This window comes from Carcharhinus amblyrhynchos, chromosome 8, assembly GCF_965287045.1.
Source record: "Carcharhinus amblyrhynchos chromosome 8, sCarAmb.v2.hapA, whole genome shotgun sequence".
NCBI classification, from domain to species: Eukaryota; Metazoa; Chordata; class Chondrichthyes; order Carcharhiniformes; family Carcharhinidae; genus Carcharhinus; species Carcharhinus amblyrhynchos.
This window is the reverse complement of record NC_137331.1, coordinates 119,811,587-119,829,803: the sequence shown is the minus strand read 5'-3', so window position 1 is coordinate 119,829,803 and position 18,217 is coordinate 119,811,587.

Sequence of the window (18,217 nt, the reverse complement as noted above, 5' to 3'; positions counted from 1 at the left end):
TCATTGAGTTTTTTGATACATATTTCAGCTAAATAAAATAAGTGATACCCATTCATTGGTTCATTCCTCAGTGTAATGCTTTGACCAATCAGAGTCAAGCTGCCTGGTTTACATTTTCAAACAATGCTTGGCAGTTAACTGTCAGTTAGCATTATCTATTGCACTCTCCATGGCAATGCCGCTTCCATTCACAGTCCACTTGGCAGCCAATCAGCACTCTATAAAGTTGTTGTTTCTCCTGGTGTGGCCAAATGGGCCACCAATGATGGTGATTGCAAAGCGTGATGAGATAGGATGGTCAAGTGTGTGTAAAAACTGAGGCAAGCAGGCTGCACCTCTAAATGAATATTGGACTGAGACAAGCAGGCTGCAGCCTTAGACATTGGGAATACACAGACATAGGCCATCCCGGAGACAATGGACATTCTCTGCTCAAACATACTTAAGATCAACTTAATATAAGGTAGGTCCATTCAAAAGAAGTTGTTCTTGAGTAAGTTGGTACGAATCCTCAGATTTTTGTATTGTGGAAAAATAATCCCTGTCAAAAGACAAACATTTTTTTCTCCCCCTTACCACTCCCTTCCCAATATACATGTGCAAGCAATTAATAGTAATATCTATTGAAATATTTGATGTACTTATTTGAGAATTAAGAGGCTTTTGAGGAACCAACATATCTCTAGCATGGATGAGGAAGTTTAACTGTACTGATTCAGCCCTGATCCAGCAGCACTCTTACATCTGAGTTGAAGAATTTTGGTTCACAAACACATTCCTGGGGTTTGAATGCCCTGTCTAGGCAGATATTTCAAGCATACTGAGTCAGAGTCATATGGCACAGAAACAGGGCCTTCAGCCCACCATGTCTATGCCGGCCATCAAATACTATTCGAGACTAATCCATTTACCACTCTGGATGAAAAAATCTTTCCTCAGATCCCCTCTAAACCACTTTCTGCTCACCTTAAACCTATGCCCTCTGATCTCAGACACCTCTGCATGGAGAAAAGATTCTTAGGAACTACCGTATCTATGCCCCTTTTATACCTCGACCTCCCTCCTCCTATATTTTATACCCCAACTAGTGAAGGTAAGTATTCTGTATGCCTTCTTAAGAACATAAGAAATAAGAGCAGGAGTAGGCCATCTAGCCCTTCGAGCCTGCCCCACCATTCAATAAGATCATGGCTGATCTGAAGTGGATCAGTTCCACTTTCCCCCTTTCTCCCCATAACCCTTAATTCCCCTGTCTATCAGAAACCTATCTACCCGTGACAAATATATTTAGCAAGGTAGCCTCCACCACTTCAACAGGCGGAGAATTCCAGAGATTCACCACCCTTTGAGTGAAGAAGTTCCTCCTCAACTCTGATCTAAACTGCCCCCCCCTTATCTTGAGGCTGTGTCCTCTGGTCCTGCTATCCTTTCTAAGAGGGAAGAATCTCTCTACCTCTACCCTATCCGTCCCTTTCATTATCTTATACATCTCTATAAGATCCCCCCTTATCCTTCTAAACTCCAACAAGTACAGACCCAGTCTATTTAGCCTCTCTTCATAGGACAACCCCCTCAACTCCAGTATCAGCCGAGTGAACCTCCTCTGCATTCCCTCCAAGGCCAATATATCCTTCCGCAAGTGCAGTGACCAAAACTGCTCACAGTACACCAGCTGCGGCCTCACCAGTACCCTGTACAGTTGCAGCAAGATCTCCCTAATTTTATATTCTATCCCCCTCGCTATAAAGGCCAACATTCCATTTGCCTTCTTGATCACCTGCTGCACCTGCAGACTGGATTTTTGCGACTCGTGCACAAGGACCCCCAGGTCCCTCTGCACCGTAGCATGCTGCAGCTTTTCGCCTTTTAAATAATAATCTCTCCTATTATTACTTCTGCCAAAGTGGATAACCTCACACTTGCTAACATTATACTCCATCTGCCAGGTCCTCGCCCACTCGCTCAGCCTATCCAGATCTCTCTGCAGACTTTCCACACTCTCCACGCAATTGGCTTTTCCACTCATCTTTATGTCATCAGCAAATTTCGTCACCCTACACTCAGCCCCCTCCTCCAGATCATCTATATGAATGGTAAACGGTTGAGGCCCCAGCACCGATCCCTGCGGAACTCCATTAGCCACCATCTGCCAACCAGAATAGCACCCATTGATACCAACTCTCTGCTTCCTATTAGACAGCCAATCCTCTATCCACACTAACACCTTACCCCCAACTCTGTGCACCCTAACCTTCTGTAGCAACCTTTTGTGAGGCACCTTATCAAACGCCTTTTGGAAATCTAAAAACACCATATCCACTGGTTCCCCTCTGTCTACCGTACTAGTCACATCCTCATATAAATCCAACAAATTCGTCAAACACGACTTCTCCTTAATGAATCCGTGCTGCGTCTGCTCGATCAAACCGTTCTTCTCTAGGTGCTTCGCTATTTCTTCTTTGATGATGGATTCTAGCATTTTTCCAACTACAGACGTTAAACTAACCGGCCTATAATTCCCTGCCTTTTGTCTGCTACCTTTTTTAAACAGCAGCGTAACATTAGCCATTTTCCAATCTTCCTGCACTTCCCTGGAGTCCAGTCTTCACCTCCTATTCTACCTGTGCTGCCATCTTCAGGGATCTATTGACATGTACATCAAGTCTCCTTTGTTCCTCAATACTCTTTAGGTATATCGTACCCTTGTTAAGCTTTCAATATGCAATACCTCACCCTTATCAAGATTAAATTCCTGCTGCAATTGCTCTGCTCAACATGCCAGGTGATCAAAATCAGTCCAGAGCCTCAGATTATAAACAATAACACAAATTTTTATGTCATTTGCAAGCTTACTAATTATACTTTCTACATTCACATCCAAATGGTTAATGTTTATAACAAACATTATAACAACATTAGCAAGGGTCCCTATCCCAGAGGTCAGTTCCAATCACAAGGCAGCCCTCCACCATCACCCTTTGCCTCCTATTAACTAGAAAATTTCCGATCTCATTTGCCAACTTGCCTTGGGCTCTAAACTTTTGGATCCGCCTTTCATATGAGACCTTGTCAAAGGCCATACTGGAATCCATGTAAACCGCATCAACTGTGCTACTCTTGTTAATATATTTTGATATCTTTTCAAAAAACTCAATTAGTTAGACGGGATCTCCCACCGACAAATCTGTGCTCGCTGTCGCTGATCAATCCTTGCCTCTCCAGGTGTTGATTAATCTTGTCCCTCAGAAAGTGGCGTTCTATTTAAAATGCCTTTTGAGTGTGATCTTAAACCAAAAACCCATACGCCTTCTCAGGTTGACATAAAGTATCCCTTTGCATTATTCAAAGTAAAACAGGGAAGTCCTGCCTTGAATCTCGACCAACATTTATCCTTTGACAAGGCTGAATAAAACAAATTAGCTGGTTATTACTATCTCATTCTGTTTGTGGTGGTGAGATGTGATAGATCATTGCAAAATGCATTTTTACATGCATATTGTAGCCTGGAACTATTGTCACAGATGGTAGTGGCTCCAACTTTTTTCCATCACTTGGCTAACCAGGCATCTCTCCCACTCTACCACCTGTTGTGTGTTGTAAGCATCTGCAGGTTGATAATCAACTTGTTTGGCTATACAATGAATGCAACTTCCTTGGCCAACAAATCCTTGGGTGGGATTTGAACCCATGGCTTCGGTATCCACTGTGCCACAAGACTGCCTTCATTAAATTTTTGTGGGTTTCTATGTGCAAAATGGCTACTGTGTTTTTTGACAGTACAAATATAAACATATTTAGTTGACTTCCCGAGGTAATCGGAAATACAAAGATAGTTTTCTCAAGAAGACGGCAAACCAGCAAGAGTGGCAATATCTTGAGGCCTGACTTTCCTTGCCTATTTTAAAGAAATGTACGTGGTTGATCTTCACAATTTGTAATTTATGTTCCTGATTGTGCTCTTCCCCTTTCCCAAGGTGGGAGATATAAATCACAAGACACACAACTAAGTGGGTCTTTGAAGAACTAAGGATTTAATGTCCTATAATCTTGTGATTCAGTTATTGCAATGCAAAATGAGAAAAGCTGAAGAAATTTATTGAATAGGATCATGACAAGTTTATGATACAGAAGAAAGCCACTTGACCCATCAGCCTCGTTTGTTCCAAAACAGTAAAATCCCACCCGAGGTCAACAAACCTTTCCATAGTCTGCCCCTTTCCCACTCCGATTCCAGTGACAGGTGGGATGGGAAAATTCTGGCCATCATGTCTACACTTGCCGAAAAATGAGCTATCCAGCCTAATCCCACTTTCTAACATTTGGTCCATAGCTCTGCAGGTTACAACACTTCAGACATATCATAGACACATTTTAAATGAGTTGTGTCTCTACTACCCGATCAGATAGTGAGTTCCAGACCCCGACAATCCTCAGTGGAATTTGCCTACAAACAGTAAAGACATATAGAACATTACTGTCGGAGGTGATTCATCTAAAATGAGCCTTTTACTACAGAATAGATATGAGTTGCGAGGAAACTAGAAAGATGTGAGTATGACTTTGCTGCAACAAGCTCACTGTAATTCATTTAAAAATGCATGATAGCACACATTTCTGATGAAGATGTCCAAATCAGTGACAACTGATCAATCCAGTGTGCAACGGCAGAGTTGCTAAGGCACAGAACACAAACAAAAACATTACCAATGATGCAGCCATGCCAAAAACAATATTAGCTATTGTGGTTTCGTTCAGAACTCCAGATAACTTGAGCAATAATAGCAACTTCCATAACATTAGAAAGTTTGAAAGAGGTTTCTTTTCAGAATATGGGTCAAGCATCCCAAATGAAGATAATGGATTAAATGTGTGCCACCATCTTCTAACAATTAATCATTAAATGGAATCTTTCCAAGTCTGGACAATGTCCAGTTTTTGAGAGAACTGTCCAAAAACCCTACTAAAACATGGATCAGATGCCAAATATTTCTTTTAAAGTAAAACAGAGACTCCCTACGTTTTATGTCACATCTGGAGATTACAGTTTGGAATAAGTGCAAAACATTTTTTAAAAACTTAAGAAATAGGAGCAGGATTAGGTCATTCAACCTGCTCTGCCATTCATTGTGCTAATGAGGATCTGCTACTTCAATTCCACCTTTCCATCTTATCCCCATTTCTCTTCATTCCCTTACTATACAAAAATCTATTAATCCCTGCCTTCAATGATTCAACATCCATAGCCCTCTGTGTTAGAGAATTCCAAAGATCCATAACTCTTTGCATGAAAATTTGCTCACCTCAATTTAGATCATAAGAAATAGGAACAGGAGTAAGGCATTCAGCCCTTCAAACCTGATTAAATAGCAGAGCAGGTTTGAAGGGCTGAATGCCTTATTAAATAGCAAAGATTATGGCTGATTTAACACCACATCCACTTTCCTGCCTTATCTCCAGAACCCTTGATTCCCCATTAATTAAAAACCTATCGATCTCAGCCTTGAAACTGTTTAAGGACTCAGCCTCCACAGCTTCCTGGAATAAAGAATTTCCAAAGCTTCATCAGTCTTTGAGAGAATAAATTCTTTCTCAAATCCATCTTAAATGAGCATCTCCTTATTCTGTGACTATGCCCTCTGGTCCTACACTCTTCCATGAGTGCAAACATCCTCCTAACATTTATCATGTTGTGAACGCACCTTCCTTGACCATCAAGTCCTGGGGTGGGACTCAAACCCAAACCTAGAGCTTCTGGCTCAGAGGCAAGGTAGTCGCTACCCAGTATGCCACAAGATCTCCTGCATGAACGTGAATCTGAGGTTAAAACTGAATCAACCATGATCTTATTGAATTGCAGAGCAGGCTCGAAGGGCCAGGTGGCCTACTCCTGCTCCTAATTTGTATGTTCGTATGTCTTGGATTGTATAACACACAATAATTTGTTTTCTTTCCCTTAACCAACATGATTGTATTTCATTATTTAGTGTCATTTTACTTTGTTTGTTCTTGTGACAAAGCAATGAATCCACTAAGAGTTACGTGTAGGCTAAATCAGGTGAGGGCTTTTAATGCAATTTAGCAACTTTTATCGTCATTTTATCAGGTGCTTGTCTCCACATGGTACAAGGTTTATTGAAATTAGTTTTCTAATTTTTATAAAAGCAAAATACTTTGGATGCTGGAAATTTGAACTGAAAACAGAAAATGCTGGATAAACTTAGCAGGTCTGGCAGCAGCTGTGGAGAGAGAAATTGTAAATGTTTTTAATCCCTATAAACTCTTCTTCAGAGCTCAATTCTAATTTGATATAACATGAGTTGAAATATTGACAATTACAATAGCACACCAGTGCCATAAGCATTCTCTCTTTCTCTTGACATTCCATGCCCTAAAACGTTAGCGACAATATTAATCTTACTCGAGAGGCATGGATCATCTTCATTGTTTGTGCATTCATCTAGTTTGCATGGCTCTTTCAAAAGATCGTTCTTTGTCAACCTCAATCTTTCCTATCAGCACCAGACTTAATCATGATTTTTTTTAGAAATGTTAATCCTTTCTCAGAGTTACAAAACCAGTGCGCAGAGTGGACAGGACAAGCCCTTAATCCCACCCGTTGCTTGCTCCAGACATGAATTCAAATTGAGTCCAATTCATGGTCCCCACATGGTACTAGATCCAAGCTGACAAGAAAAGACATTAAACCTGATATTGGATTTGATCCTACTCTTCGTCTTAGCCAAAAGGCTGAGAAACAATCATAATTTTTATTACGTTTCCAAGAAATTCCAATGGTCTCTTCCTGATCATGTTTCCACAGTTCTTTTGTTCTCACATTTTACTAGCACCTCTTCACTGGTAGTATGACTTGGTCAAGATAGCTTTATTATTTGTTTTAAATAGCACAACTCTGCAGCCTCATTTTTTTTACCACATTGCTTCACTGATGGTCCAAGGGTCACTTCCGTATATTAAAATTGATGTGACATAGTATTCCAGGATTCTCAGCTTTGTTTTCATGGATTTTTTTTAGATGCATCTTTCGCCATTCTAATCCTTCACCCTATTTCTTGGTTGCACTTTCTGTCCAAAGTTAGTATACTTCTCAGGTAACAAATCTTGTCTGCCTGTTTGATCTTTTCATTTTTCACTGTGATCTTCCATTCTGACATGATTTTGTTTTTGGACTACTATACATTGTTTTTCACACTCCATATGCTCAGCCCTTTCTGCTCATTTTCACTCAGTACTCTTGTCCGAATCCTTCTGCAGTTTCTGTTCAGAATCAGAAATAAAAACAACATCATTGGTGTATCTTACATTATTAAGGGTGTAACCTCCCACTAATGAACCAGGAAGGTCTCCTATCTCTCTAAGAATATTTTCACTATACAACCTGAATAAATGAAGGGAGAAAACACACCCCTGTCTGACTCCTCTTTAAATCTTCACAGTATTGCTCAGATCATTCTCAACCTTTACAGCTGCAGTTTGCTCCCAATAAAGATTTCTTATCATCCTAAGATTCTTACCGTCAAGGTCAAGAGATTAATATGTTCAACAGTTCTCCATGTTTCACCTTATCAAATACCTTACGGTATAATCAACAACACACATAAGTACATCTTTTTTCATCTCGATGACTCTTTCTGACAGTATGTGTAACGTAAAGATAGCATTTCTTGCTCCTCCATCTTCTACAAAACCATGTTGAAGGGCTAAAGTATCTGGCTCTATCTTGCTCCTGGCCCTATTCATCAGTACTCAGAGAAGTATCTTAGTAATGTAACTCATCAGACTGATGGAGTTCGCAGTCAATTGCTCTGGGTTTTTTAAGGAGTGCAATAAATATTGATTTACTTAAGTCTTCTGGGATTTCTCCTGTGTTGTAAACTTCATTAAAGATGAGAATCAGTTTGTCTATTCTAAAGTCTTCTAACTGTTTTAATATATTCTGTGACTATTTCATCTGGGCCTTTGCCTTTATTGTTTTTCATCTTAATTATTGCTGTTCTTACTTCATCTTTCATGATTTTTGGACCATTCATGTTTTTCTTAATTGTTGGCTTTTCCTCTTGTATGTTGTCCTCAAATATGTTTTGTATGTGTTGAGTCCATCTTGCAAACACTTGTCCCTTTCCATCATGATTTCCCATTTCTTCCCTTTGATGCATCTGCCAGTTACATCTCCAACTTTTTTTGTGATTTCCCTAAAGTCTTTATGCATTGGTCTTGAGACTGCTTTTATGTTTTTCTATTCTTTCACTTTTTTTGGCTTTTCCTTCTCTTCAACACATTTTTGATTGACCGTTTTATCCCATTCCTGATATTTCCATGGATTTATTTGCTTTAATACAGGAGGCCACTTTATCTTTCATTTTTACACAAACTTTCATCCTATTACTCCAAACTTTATTCCAATACAAACCTCTAAAATTAATATACAATGCCAGTCAGTTTACTCTGGCTGGGTCAGAAAGAAATGTTGGAAGTTTTGAATTTATAGATTTGACTCATTGTCATTTTTTTACACTCTTGTGAAGCAGCTTAAAATAAAAATATCTTGCATTTATATAATTTCTTACACAAACTCAATATCTTACAAAATGCTTTACAACTGATTAAGTACTTTTGAGAGGTAGGTCAGCGTTTTCCGGCTGCTCTCACTGGCAGGATCCTTCGGTCCTGCTGATGGCAAACCAGCGGAGGAGGGTGGACAGAACAGGAAACCCTGTTGAAAGCAATGAGATCAAAAGATGCCACCAGCTTCAGTGGACAGTGGCACAGTGATTAGCACTACTGCCTTACAGTATCAGGGCCCTGGGTTTGATTCTCGGCTTGGGTGACTATCTGTGAGAAGTCTGCATGTTCTCCCAGTACCTGCACGGGTTTTCTCTGGGTGATCCAGTTTCATCCCACAGTCCGAAAGATGTGCTGGTTAGGGTGCATTGGCCATGCTAAATTCTCCCTCAGTGTACCCGATGAGGTGCTGGAGTGTGGAGGCTAGGGGATTTTCACAATAACTTCATTGCAGTGTTAATGTAAGCCTACTTGTGACACTAAGAAATAAACTTAAACAATGATGAGCCACCTACACTGCCGCAAAACACGCCGGGGTGGGGACATAGAAAATCCTGCTTGTAGTAATAGTAAAGTAGGAAATTTGCGCACAGCACTGTCCCACAACCAGCACTGAAATAACATCCCAACACAATGGTGCTCCAGAGATCAAAATAGGTCAAAACACTAGGGATAACTCCCCCATTCTTTTTTGAAATGTCTTGATGACAGAAGACAGAGGGTGGTTGTGGAGGGTTGTTTTTCAAATTGGAGGCCTGTGACCAGTGGCGTGCCTTAGGGATCAGTGTTGCGTCCACTGTTATTTGTCATTTATATTAATGATTTGGGTGAGAATTTCGGAGGCATGGTTAGTAAGTTGCAGATGACAGTAATATTGGTGGCATCGTGGACAGTGAAGATGGTTATCTAGGATTGCAAAGGGATCTTGATCAATTGGGCCAGTGGGCTGATGAATGGCGGATGGAGTTTAATTTAGATAAATGCGAAATGATGCATTTTGGTCAATGGAACTCAGGCAGGATTTACTCAGTTAATGGTAGGGCATTGGGAAGAGTTACAGAACAACGGGATCTAGACATACATATTCATAGCTCCTTGAAAGTGAGGTCACAGGTGGACAGAGTGGTAAAGAAGGCATTCGGCGTGCTTGATTTCATTGGTCAGGACACTGAAAACAGCAGTTGGGACATCTTGTTGAAGTTGTACAAGATATTGGTAAGGCCACATTTGGAATATTGTGTACAGTTCTGGTCACCCTATTATAGTAAGGATATTATTAAACTAGAGCGCAGAAAAGATTTACTAGGATGCTACTGGGACTTGATAGTTTGAGTTATAAGGAGAAGCTGGATAGATTGGGACTTTTTTCTCTGGAACCTAAGAAGCTGAGGGATGATTTTATAGAGGTCTATAAAGTAATGAGGGGCATAGATCAGCTAGATAGTCAATCTGTTCCCAAAGGTAGGGGAGTCTAAAACTTGAGGGCATAGATCTACGGTGAGAGAGGAGAGATACAAAAGTGTCCATAGGGGCAATTTGTTCGGTCAGAGGGTGGTGAGTGTCTGGAACAAGTAACTAGGTAGTAGTAGAAGCGGTACAGTCTTGTCTTTTAAAAAGCATTTAAACAGCTACATGGGTAAGATGGTTATAGAGGGACATGGGCCAAATGTGGGCAATTGGAACTGGGTTAGTTGTTAAAAAAGGGCGGCATAGACAAGTTGGGATGAAGGGCCTGTCTCCATGCTGTAAACCTCTATGACTTTAATAGTCTCATAGTCCACGCCCATATTGGAAAACATTTCTTTAAAAGCACAGGGAGTTCCCAATTCCATTTAAGAAAAGCAGACCAAGCAGTAGGCACTAGAGATAGAATTGAAAAGTAGGGAAGTTTTATTAAACATACATTGAGGTTTTGTAAATACTGTGTGCAGCTCTGATTGCCATGTTACAAAAAGGACAATGAGGCATTGGAGGAAGCACAGAGAAGACATGGGGGTCAAGAATATTCAGGTGAATCATGTCCTGGTGGGGCTGACCATACTATTTCTCATTGCTGAAGGGTAAAATATTTGCTGTAAGCAGAGGGGATATGACTAGCAGCGTCTCAATTAGATTGGAGGTGATGAGAATTTTTGGTAGGCTTCCAACCAAGTTTCCAAACAAACAAATGTACTTAGATCCTAAACAAAAACAGAAAATGCTGGAAAATCTCAGAATAGAGAGAATAGAGTTAAGAGGTGGGATTTTATTGCCTCGCTTGACCCATGATTGGAAAATCCCACCCAAGGTCAACAAATATTTCCATTGTCCACCCCTCACCCACTCCAATACTGTGGCAGCAGGGCGGTAGAATTCCAGTGAATGGATGAAGTCTGGATCAGACTCAAAACATTCTCTATTCTCTCTCCATAGATGCTGTCAGGCTTGCTAAGATTTTCCAGCATTTTCTGTTTTTGCTTTGGACTCAAAACATTGGCCCTATTCTTTCTCCACAGATGCTGTGAGACCTGCTGAGATTTTCGAGTATCTTCTGTTATTTCAAATTCCAGCATCCGCAGCATCTTGCTTTCACTTAGTATTGGGATTGGCATCCCTGCAGCTGGACAAGATATGTGAAGAATGCAATTATCAAGCAAGCCGGGATGATATAAAAGGTGTTTGATCTCGAAATAGGGGCAACTTAAGATGAATTTAGTCCCATGTTTTGTAGTATTGTGTTATTGAGCAAGCGCGTTTCTGTGAGCTAAAGGATTACAAATAAATTGGATGGCCCTATAATCAATGCAGAATAACATAATAAAGTTGCCAGTTGAGATATTCAGTTTCTGCATTACAAAGAACAAAGAACAACACAGCACGGGAAACAGGCCCTTCGGCCCAACGAGCCCGCGCCGCCGTCCCACTGTCTCAGTGACCTATTCATGATTTTAGTCTACGCCTAATCTGCGAGGATCAGGGAGGTCCAATATAGGGACAATTTAGTACCCAATCAATCAGCCTAAAAGCACATCTTTGGGATGTGGGAGGAAACCGGAGTACCCGGAGGAAACCCACGCAACCACGGGGAGAACGTGCAAACTCCCACAGACACAGGCCCAAATCCATGTGTCCGCACAGCAACAGAGATAGTCTCTGAGCTGTCATGTTGCCCTCGAGATGGTCCAGTTTAAGCACACTAACGACATGAAGCAATAGGCAACTCCCGAAGCAACGTCCAAGAGCAGCCCACTGCAACCTGCCGCATGCATGCCCCTTGCTGGACTTAAATGCCTGTGGAGACAAAAAAATTCATTATTAAACAGGCAAAGACTGTAACATCCCTGAGGCAAAAACGTAATCCCAAGCCTACAATGTTTAGTAAGGCCTGCTATATCCCCCTATATGTAGCCCGCTCATGTGGCTGTCTAAGTCACTCTTAAACAACCCTAGCGTGCCTGCTTCCACCACCTTACTCGGCAGTGCATTCCACACCCCCACTACCCTTTGCGTGAAAAACTGCCCTCTAATATTTGTCTTATACCTAGCCCCCCTCACCCTAAGCCCGTGACCCCTCGTTCTATCCATTTCTAATAGCGGAAAAAGCTTACCACCATTTACTCTATCTATCCCCTTCATAATCTTATAAACCTCTATTAGAACAAAGAACAAACAAAGAACAAAGAACAACACAGCACGGGAAACAGGCCCTTCGGCCCAACGAGCCCGCGCCGCCGTCCTACTATCTCAGTGACCTATTCATGATTTTAGTCTACGCCTAACGTGCGAGGATCAGGGAGGTCCAATTTAGGGACAATTTTAGTGCCCAATCAATCAGCCTAAAGATCCCCCCTCAGCCGACGTCTCTCAAGGGAAAACAGCCCAAGTTCGTTCAATCTTTCCTCGTAAGACAGCCCTTCCATACCAGGCAGCATCCTGGTAAATCTCCTCTGCACTCTCTCCAGGATCTCTACATCCTTCCGGTAGTACGGCGACCAGAACTGGACGCAGTACTCCAAGTGAGGCCTAACCAACGTTCTATACAACTGCAACATCAGACTCCTACTCTTATATTCTATACCTCTTCCTATGAAGGCTAACATACCATACGCTTTCCTCATCACATTCTGCACCTGCACCGACACCTTCAGGGACTTGTGCACTTGCACCCCCAGGTCTCTCTGCGTATCTATACTCCGGATAGTTCTACCTTTTATCGTATAACTCCCCTCCACATTATTCCGGCCAAAGTGCATCACCTCGCATTTCTCCGGATTAAATTCCATTTGCCATCTATCTGCCCAATCTACCAGCCTGTCTATATCCTGTTGCATTGCCAGGCACTGCTCCTCAGTACCCGCCAATCCAACCATCTTAGTGTCATCAGCAAATTTGCTGATCACACCACCTACCCCCTCTTCCAAGTCATTAATATATACCACAAATAGAAGAGGTCCTAGTACCGAGCCCTGCGGCACACCACTGGTGACAGACCTCCAATTGGAAAAGGAGCCTTCCACTACTACCCGCTGTCTCCTCCTCCCAAGCCAGTTCTCCACCCATCTACATACCTGGCCTTGTATCCCATGAGCCTTCACCTTTTCTATCAGCCTACCTATTAAAATATTATTTTAATATTTGTGATTCGTGTACAGAGATTATCCCCATTTTGTGATAAAATTCAATTGACTAGCCTGCATTTGATGTTCTAATGAGGATATGTTTTAAATTGAGAAGTCAATAAAGGAACACAGCTTTCTTCATTTTTTTGTTAACTTACAATCAATAAATTTTCCAGCTAATCAAAACAAAACTTTCTTTGTGGTTTGGAATCAAATTAATCCTTTTCTTGTCCAATGTCCTTTTCATTTCGTGACCACGGTAACTTTCCTACACAGTTCATATACAAGATGCGGACAAGTCTCCAACTTGGCTGTGAAAACAGATGTGTGGTTGTTTAAAATTCCCTGGAATCGTCCATTCGCTCTGGGCGTGTTTTTTTTATATATATATTGTGGGACTTGCTATCATAATTTACAAATTAATGCAGCCTGCGGTTTGGATTGGACTGTTTCACAAATGTGCTTGAAATATTTGTCATAGCTATCAATGGAGCATTCGCAAAAAATGTTCTTTACATGGAATAGTGAATTTAAACTAATAGGACATGTTGCCATGTGTTCAACTGTCCTTTTTAGAATCCAAATTTAATGATGATTTTGAAGAAAAAGGTTGCGGTCTATCTTAACGGAGACAATCCATGATCTGCATCAGAAGACTATATTATAGTGGGGACCTGAGCTCAATCCCAATGAAACTGTGCCTCACTCATAGAATTGGAGGGTGATATTTAAAGATAATTGGAACATCTGGTATTCTTTGCTTCAACTAATTCAGGTCCAATTTTCATCTGGGAAAAAAAAGGACAACAAATTTAAAGGACACCTGACCAACTCAAGTTCCCAATCCTCTCCTGCACCTGAATAAAATGCATTTATATAGTGCCTTCTTCTTTCCAGCCAATGACTTACTTCCAAGAGTAATGGCTATCGTAATTGGGAAAATTCAGCAGCCAATTTGCATATAGGAAACTCCCACAAACTGCATTGTGATGATGAGCAGATAAAGTATTTTTACATGAGGTTTATCGAGGTTTAAATATTGGTCCTAAAGTCACCTACCCTTCAACATTCAGATCCCAATCTATGTCCCCCCACCCCCACCCTTTTTGGAAACAGTGTCAGGGGACCTTTCATGCTCACCTCAGTCAAAAGCAACACATCCAGCAGTGTAGCACTCAGAGGCCAACGGACACACAATTTGTCATGCGTGATGCATCAAGGTGTAGAATAGCATCCAGAGAATAGAAAATGATTCAATTTCACTAAGTGGCAGCTTACCAATATACAAAATGATAGGAAGGAAAAAACTGACTGCTCCATCAATGTGTGACATTCCTACCCCTCCATTTTCACCTGAGCAGCCATGTAAACTCCAGAAAAAGCCAGGTTGGGCTCTAGATTACAGGAATGATTGTACTTAATTAGCAGTAAAGCGCTGTGAGATATCCTGTACTCATGAAAGATGCTGTATAAATGCAAGTCTTGTTTTCTTTCATCTAGCAATATCAATTAAATTTTGCAATAACAAGATTACTTATCATGCTGAGAGTTTGAAAATTATGGAATTTTCAGAACAGTTCTTGCTAAAAGCTTAAAGTCATTTCATCTTTACGTGGGCCAGATGGCATACTCTTGCTCCAATTTCTTATGATGACATTAGGACATAAGATCTTATTATACCAATTCAGGGTAATGTTACTTATTTTCCTCACTATCGATCGATTTGCACTTCATTCCTTATGCTGAACTAGGAATCTTTCACCCCCTACATGATGACTGGTTGTTTTTTTCTTAGTATTGTAAATAAATAGTCTCATGCTTCCATGAATGCACTGTTTCATCAGAGCCATGTGGTAATGTTGCAAAATGTAAAAACATAGCAAATAGGAAACATAGAAAATAGGTGCAGGAGTAGGCCATTTGTTCCTTCAAGCCTACACCACAATTCAATATGATGATGGCTGATTGTGCATTTTCAGTATCCCACTCCCACTTTCTCTCCATTCCCCTTGATCTCTTTAGCTGCAAGGGTCATGCCCATCTCCCTCTTGAACATATCTAATGAACTGGCCCCAACAGCTTTCTGTGGTAGAGAATTCCACAGGATAATAATTCTCTGAGTGAAGAAGTTCTGTGTCCTGAATGGCTTTCCCCTTATTCTTAGATTGTGACCCCTGATTCTGGACTTCACAAACATCAAGAACATTCTTCCCACATCTAGCCTGTCCTGTCCCATTACGGTTTTATACATTTCTATGAGATTCCCTCTCATTGTTCTAAATTCCAGTGAATATAAGCCCAGTCGATCCAGTTTATCTTCACGTGTCAGTTTTGCCATTCCAGGAATCAGTCTGGTGAACATTTGTTGGAGTCTCTCAATAGCAAGAATGTTCCTTCTGAGACTAGGAGACCCCTGAGATCCTGAAGCCTTCATTTCAGTCAATACTGCTTCCTTAATCAGCTAAATTAGTAATATTATGGAAACTAGAGATTTCTGTACAACACTGGGTAACCAATGAGATAACAATTTCTAATGAAGAAAAACTTAAAGACCAAACGTTTTCTATTACACCGAGTAAAAGGAGACAAGTTCCAGATTTTTTAAATGCTGAAAAGAATGAATAATAAGAAGTAAAAGAAAAATATTTAACTTAAACTGTGAGCACATAGCTGGACTCCATTAGAAAGGAAAGAAACTAAGAATTAATTTACATTTGTACAGTGCCTTTAATGACCAAAGGTCCCAAAGTGTTTTATGGCCAATTAAGTGCTTTTTTGAAGCTGCGTAATGTAGGAAATAGGGGAGCCAATTTGTGCACAGCAAGATTCCAGAAACAGCTATTTGATAATCATCAGATAATCTGTTCTTAGTAATGTTGGTCACTCCTTTATTACTTCCAGACATGACTATTCAAATACATTCCTGGTCAGTCTCCCATCTTCCCCCATGATGATAAACTCATCCAAAACTCTGCTGTCTCTTTGCCCATCACCCCTGTGCTCACTGACCAACGTTGGCCCATGGTTAAGCAACATCCCAATTTTAAAATTCACATCCTTGTTCCAATTCTCTCCATGGTCTTGCTCCTCCCTATTACTGTAATCTCCTCCAACCCTGTTGCCCTCCAAATAACTACAATCCTCTGACTCTAACTTTTTGAGCAACCTCCATTTTCATCACTCCTCCGTTGCCAATTCCCTAAGCTCTAGAATTCCTTCCCAAAATCTCTCCACCTCCACAAACCTCCTTCCTCCTTTAAGACTCACCTTAAAATCTACCTGTTATAACAGTTCCTTATCTGGTTCTTTGTTAAATTTTGTTTGATAACGTTCCTATGAAGTGCCTTGGATTTTGCGATATTAAAAGTGCTACAATTAACTTGAAATCAGAAAGAACAGGAATAATTTTCAATTTTGACTCAAGCTGACAATTGATGGATGTGGATTGAATGCCCACTTTGCACCCTCGGGCAAGACAAGCAACAATGACTAATATTCAGTCATCAGTTTTATTTCTCCTTATACCCACGCTCAGTGTTTTATTTACATCTGTAGGGTCATGGATACATGATTATGAACTCTCAGATAAAGCAGTTAACACCTTTGAATAGAATGAGATGACTATCCAATTAAGAATAGGAGTGAGGATCTTAAACATGGATGTATCATGTAAAGTCAGATATTTTGCCATGAAATTACATTGACGTACATTTAAGTTACAACGAGGAATCTGTTCTCTCATTCCAGCCAGTCCATGCTGGTATTTATCCTCCATATGAACAAATGCCTTTCAGGTCTGATGAAGAGCCATCCAGACACGAAACATTGGCTCTATTCTCTCTCTACAGATACTGTCAGATCTGTTGAGATTTTCCAACATTTTCTGTTTTTGTTTCAGATTCCAGCATCTACAATATTTTGCTTTTTATTATAAGTACTTTCCTATATCCCTCCATCCACCTATTCAATGTCAAGATGCTTCTGTCACAGTCATTAACCTTGCAAATTAATTCCACAGCTTCACAACTCCGTGTGTGAGACAATGTTTCAAATCTACTCAGCCTTTGTCCTAAACTAGTTGCTCTTAATCTTGATCCATCACATTAATCCTTCAATTACCGGAAGCAATCTTCTTTCATCTGTCTTATCAAATTCCTTCATAATTTTACTTTGCTTTAATATTGCTGGATTATGCATGTTGTGATGAAAAGATAAACTACCATGCATTTTATCAGGTTGTGTAAATATCCTAGAGTTTTGCTTGACTCATTTTTAGGGAGACAGGAGAAAAGTTTCAGAAGTCTTCATCAGAAATGAGATTGATTGGGTAGAGGCAATTATGTAACAAATGATACCCTTTACTATGATGAAGGTGGTGGCATTATGATAATGTCATTGGACTAGTAATACAGAGGTTAGGGTCCAAATCCCACAATGGCCTCTGGTGGAATTTAAGTTCAATTAATTAATAAATCAGGAATTGAATGCTAGTTTCAATAATGGTGACCATGCAACTACTATTGATTGTTGTAAACTCTCATCTGGTTCACGAATGTCCCTTAGGGAAAGAAATTTGCCATCCTTATCCGGTCTGGTCTATACCCAGTCTGGGCCACAGAAGTACTTGTAACTGCCCTCTGAAATGGCCTGGCAAGCCACTCATTTCAAGGGTAGTTAGGGATGAGGAAAAATTGCTAGTCTTGCCAGTGTTGCCCACATCCCATGAAATATTTTTTCAAAAAAGGCTGTTGATGGAACTGTCAATTCGATAACATTTGCTATTCTTACAAAGTTAGAACTTAGACTGGTGTTGAGAGTGTTCTATATTATTCATTAAGCCCAGCTTCAGAATGTTCAACTACATGGCAAATTTTTGCATTGCACATGCCTACTTGAACTCACATCTCTTCGAAGACATTTTCTTGTTAATACTTATGAAGTGAATTACAGTTTGAAATGCACATAGAATGTGAATGCCACTGCAGAAGAGAAGAGCTTTTTATGGTTGCACATCACCTTTGGTTACCTCTGTAATTATG